Below are 5,793 nucleotides of genomic sequence, written 5' to 3' on the forward strand. Positions count from 1 at the left end.
CTTTCCCTAAGGACTTGCGCTTTGTTCTTCAAGGAAGCTGCGTCCCAGGACAACAGAGACCTTGATTTACTTTGTGATAAAACACAGAAATGAAGATGGGATTCACCTACTGCACTTGATGGATGACTAGAGATTCTGCACATTCATTTAGCTTTCTCTCTGTCTACATAGAGTGTTATATATTGCGTCATATAAAAGAGGTGATTAATAAGTGCCAGATATGCAAACTCAGCTTATCTGGTTTTCACAGAACTATCTCCACCCCCACCACACCCCACTTAGTACCATCTACTCCTCCTGAGCACTGATCAGAATGAAAATTTCTCACAAACTCTAATGAAAATAAGAATGATTGTGATGACTAAAGTAGTGACATTTATATCACCGATTTTATTTTGAATATTCTAAATTAAATATTGTATTGAGCAAGTCAATAAACATCTCTTTACAAAAGTATAATCTGATGCCTTTGTGCACATTAGGGGGGAATGTACACAACTGAATCAAGGAGATTCAGTGACTACTTGCTTTTGACCATCAAAATCACTGCTTGGTTGGGGCCTTTATCAAAACTCCAATTTGACTCCTATTAAATAGGTAAGAGCCAATCCACTGCGACTTTGCCTATTGCTTAGAAAGTATATTCATAATTTATACCTACCTTTTTTGGAGCACATATTGTTTGTAACACTCAACTGAGAAACTTATTTGTTTTGATTTAATGTTTTCATCTCATGTCCCCTGATGTTTCTGGAAGGCAGGAAAGATGTTTTTCACACCTCTTTGCATTCCATCCTCAACTCCCAACTGTCTTAACACAATGAATGTGGAATAACAGATGGTTAATTGGTCAGTTGTTCAGGCAGAAAGGCTACAAGCACTGATCAGTTTCAGTTGGTATCAGAAGCTGCCCAGGGCTCTTCCTTTCCCTTTTCTGCCCCCTCCCTCCATTTTTCCTCTCCCACCTTGCCTTCCCTTCCTGGATAATCCAGTCCTAAAGCCATTGGGGGGTGGGGTGACAGAAGGTGGGCAGGCACACAATGAAGGGTGGAGGCAGAGAAGGGAGGCACAGTGGCTTCAAGTCAGAGACTGAGTAGGGAGGGGAAAGTGTCCACAGGAACAGCAGCCTGGCATGAGTGTGGGAACCCAAGCAAGGTGAGAATGTTGCCCACTCAGATGCGTGTCCTGGCAAGGGCAGCCAGAGGCTAAATAAGGTGTGGAGAATGCAAGTAGGTTGAGGAGGTCATCCATGAGTGGAAAGGAATGAAGTGAGGACTGGCTACATAAAGGGGGAGTGATGAAGTAAGTAAGTACATAAAGGATGATGGAAGCCAGAGTTCTCACTGTTGGAGAAGAGAGTCACTGATTCAGAGAGGGAGAAACCAGAATAAATCCCGTGGAGTCAGCAATTGAAACTGAATGTGTAGTGTAAGTCCATGCTTTTCTACATATATAGAAGAGAGCTAGCTAGATGATATAGACAGATGATAGAAAGATAGAGAGAGAGATGATAGATAGAAATGTGTGTATGTGTGTGTGTACAAAAATGCATATTCCCTACTTTTCTCTACTGATATGGTTTAGAAACAGAATACCAAAATAGCAATAAGCACACCTCGTGCCCAGATCTTGGCTTATAAATATCATTTCCCACTGAAAGGAGCCAGGTCTTCTTAGAGAAATGGCTGATTCCAGGGCTGGGAAAGTACATGATGCCCATGGAACATCTTGGGCTAGAAGGCAAGGAAATGTTAAACATTGACATGACAAAAGGACACAGAAGCCAGCCTGAGGGGCTTCCACTGACCAAATCAGGGACCATTTGAGCATCATAATAAATAAGGATAGTAAGAGCTGTTAAGCCATTCAAGAAAATAGGAAAACATGAGTACCTACAGATATATGTAAATAAATTAATGAATGAATTGCAATTTGACGAGGAAACTTACATAGCTTCAAAGTAGTGCTGCTCAAAATACGCATTAATTATAGAGCAGAAGGGGTAACTTCAGAGTGGAGGAACCTGGCAGACAGCCCTTTCCTCATCAGAGAGCAGCGTCAGGGATGCGGTGACTTGATCGCGCTTCACCTGATGGGACGCAGTGAGAAGAACTCACCTCACCTGTGTGATATTCCTGCCAAGGAGGCAAACCTGAAGGAAATCCTGAAAAGAGTCAGACAAACCCAAACGGAGGAAGATTCTCCTCCTCGTCTGTAACTGGTTTGGAATCTTCGAAAGAGTCAACGTCATGAAAACCAAAGATAGACTGAAAATGTTCCAGAAGAAGGAGACTACAGAGAGGCGACGTGTAAACACAACTTGAGAGCTGGGTCCTTCTGCTACAAGGACCTTGTTGGGACAGGTGGGGAACTGGGGGCTCTGAGGTTAGACGGCAGTGAGGTGTCAGCATTAACTTCCTGACTTGGAGGTCATATTGTGGTCACGTAGAGATGTCGTCGTCTGTGGGTCATTCAGAGGGTGTGAAATATCAGGTTGGCGACTTACTCTGAGATGGGTCAAGAAAATGGTTCTTTCAACAGCTTCTTCAGTAAGTTTGTGATTGTGGGGGAGGGTCACAAAGGCAGCTTTCTTTGGGCTTATACAGCTCTCCCCGCTCTCTCACCTTAGTTTTCTTTGTCTTATTTTATTCTAAGGAGGCAGCACCACACTGTGACTGAGAGATGGGGGGATCTGAAGCTGGAGCTCCTGGGTTTCAAATCCTAACACCTTCCATAGCTGAGTCTAGACTAATCAGTGGCTTTGGGCAAATGAGACAAGCCCCCATCCCTTGCATAGCTTGGACCACAGAATTTGGCTGAATTTCAGTGCTTCTGTGCCCCTCAGCTGAATGCCACTGTGCACACATTAGCTCGGGCTCAGCCACTGTCTTAGGTCGGGTTCCCCAAAAGCAGAGCCTGAGGCAGGGGTTCTAGCACAAATACTTTACTGAGAAAGTGCTCTCAGGATAATTGAATGAAGGGAGCTGGATGCAGGAAGAGGAAAAGCTGAATGAAGATGTGGACTCTGGAGCCCAATCCCACAGAGAGCTCGGAGACAGTTTTGTAATCCAGAGTGGGTCCAAACTGCAGGCAGTGGCCAGCCTTCTGCACCCCATCAGTGAGTCATTGATTGGTCCTCCCATCCCCCAGGATGAACAAACTCCCAGGTGAAGTGGCTTCAATTTGGCCCCGGGAGATTCTCTAGAAAGCAGGGCAGCCTTTAATCAGTAGCAGCCAATACTCGCAGTAACTGGGGGAGGAACGTGCAGCTCAGGGTAAGGGATCTGGTAACTGCCTGGAGGTCCTGGCTGAATTTCATGAATACACCTTCTCTGTAAGGAGGGAGTGAGCTCTTTGTTGTTCCTTTGGGGTTTATCTTTTCTCTGCCAACAATGGACTCAACTTTGGGAACATTTTAGAAACAATTTCTGCCCCGGGGTAGGAGGAAGAGAGTGGGAGGGATTTCAACCCAGGGAGCTTTGAGGTCCTACAGAGGTGGGGAGAGGTGGGGCTGGAGGTCTTGCTTAGGGCCCTGAGCTCACACGGCTGAACAGACACCCCCAGCCCCAAGTAGAATCCAGGAAATAATGTCCTGAACATTTATGACTCAGTGTCTCCACACACAGCAGGTGGCAAAAGAGCCATTTAAACACGATCAATAAGAAGGAAAAAAATAAGGAGTTTAGAGTCAGCAAACTCCCAACCTTTTAATTATTTTTCAACTCTGATTTGAACTCATGTCTCCTCCTCTTGCTAACAAAAGATACATTTCATAACTTGGACTACACTATAACGCTTGTGTATTAGCCACTAGTTGAACTTTTTGACCTTGTATTGAGTGAACATTTCTAGAGGGTCCGGTAAAGTTCAGGTATCTGATGGGCAAGGTCACATGTTCTCTTCACTCAAAGCCACTAGGAGGCCGACTTGCAGATCCAGGCCCCAAGCCCCTCGGGTCACGGAACCGGGGGCTGGTGTGGTCTGGGCTCTTTTAGGAGGGAAAGACATAACTTTTTTTTTTCTTTTTTTCTTTTTTGGCCATGCCCCGCAGCATGTGGGATCTTAGTTCCCCAACCAGGGATCGAACTCCTGCTCCCTGCATTGGAAGCGTGGAGTCTTAACCACTGGACCACCAGGGAAGTCCCGGGAAAGACATAATTAACACTCATTCTATAGATTAGGCAACTGAGGCTGAGACAGTTTAAATAACTCACCCAGGGCCTGCATATCAGTCACATTCAGTGGATCCCTACTAGCCAGCTGTCTACACAACAGGAGCATAGATATCCCTGGAGTCCATAGAAAGCTCAAGAGCCACCGTGGGGCACGTTTGCAACCACGACGTTTGCTTGTCTTCCTCTATCTCTGGCAAATTATCACAGATTCTTAACCATTTTGACTCTGCAGTTGCAAATGTCAGAATTCCAGAAATTTTACTGCTTCACAACCACTAGGTGGCTATCAAAAAAGAAAAGATAAAAAGCAAATGTTGGTGAGAATGCGTAGAAATTGAAACACTGATTCTTTGCTGGCAGGGATGTAATGGTGCAGCCAGTGTGGAGAACAGTTTAGCAACTCCTCAGAAAGGTAAACATAGAATATGACCCAGAAATTGCACTCCTGGGTAGATACCTAAGAGAATTGCCACAGTTTCTCAAACAAATACCTATACCTGCATGTTCGTAGCAGCACTATTCACAAAGGCAGAAGGGTGGAAACAAGGAAAATCCATGGATGAATGGATCAACAAATTCTGGCCTTCTCCATTAAGCTAAATGTACCCAGAGGGAAAGAAAACATTCAAACATAGGTGGATGGGTATATCAGACCTTTGATATCATTAGGGGGCAACCCAATTCTCGGAGGAATTAAAAACAGCTGACCAACATTGTTTTATAAATCTTAACAGGACCAGAGGGGTGGCTCCAGAAACAAGTCAAAGCCCACCAATCTTTATTTCCCACTCCCAAACCTCCTCTATTTATCTTAAGAGGCTTATAAGTTTAAAAAAAAAAAAAATCAGCCCTTAAGGGAACAAAACTCCTCCTAGGAGGAATTTGCATTTCTCTTCCTATGCCTTTGAGGTGTAAATGTTCTACCTGGTCTTCTCCAGGAACTCTTATCTAGGCCATGGTTTTAAAAAGCAAATTTCAGGAAGGTAATATTTTTTATTTTTTCAGTCTCTTAGCAGATTTTTTGTTTTTCGTTGTTACACGGTTATTATTACATAGTAATAACAACTCATTACCTACACAGAATTAGGCCTTTATTACAGATTTGGCTGTTTCTAGTCTTGGTTCCACCATTTTTTTTCTTAGTTAATTCTCATCTTATTTTTTTAAATTTATTTTTATTTTTATACAATTTTTAAAGGTTACTTTCCATTTACAGTTATTACAAAATATTGGCTATATTCTCCATGTTGTACAATACATCCTTGAGACTTTTTGATACCCAATAGTTTGTGCCTTCCAATCCCCTACGCCTATTTTGCCCCCATACCCGTCCTCACTGGTAACCTCTATTTCTTTGTTTTCTTTTTTTTAGGCTTTTTTTTTTAAAGTAATTAATTTATTTTTTATTTTTGGCTGTGTTGGGTCTTCGTTTCTGTGCTAGGGCTTTCTCTAGTTGCGGCAAGCGGGGGCCACTCTTCATCGCGGTGCACGGGCCTCTCACTGTCGCGGCCTCTCTTGTTGCGGAGCACAGGCTCCAGACGCGCAGGCTCAGTAGTTGTGCGGGCCTAGTTGCTCCGCGGCATGTGGGATCTTCCCAGACCAGGGCTCGAACCTGTGT

This window comes from Balaenoptera acutorostrata, chromosome 15, assembly GCF_949987535.1.
Source record: "Balaenoptera acutorostrata chromosome 15, mBalAcu1.1, whole genome shotgun sequence".
In the NCBI taxonomy this organism is placed as follows: domain Eukaryota; kingdom Metazoa; phylum Chordata; class Mammalia; order Artiodactyla; family Balaenopteridae; genus Balaenoptera; species Balaenoptera acutorostrata.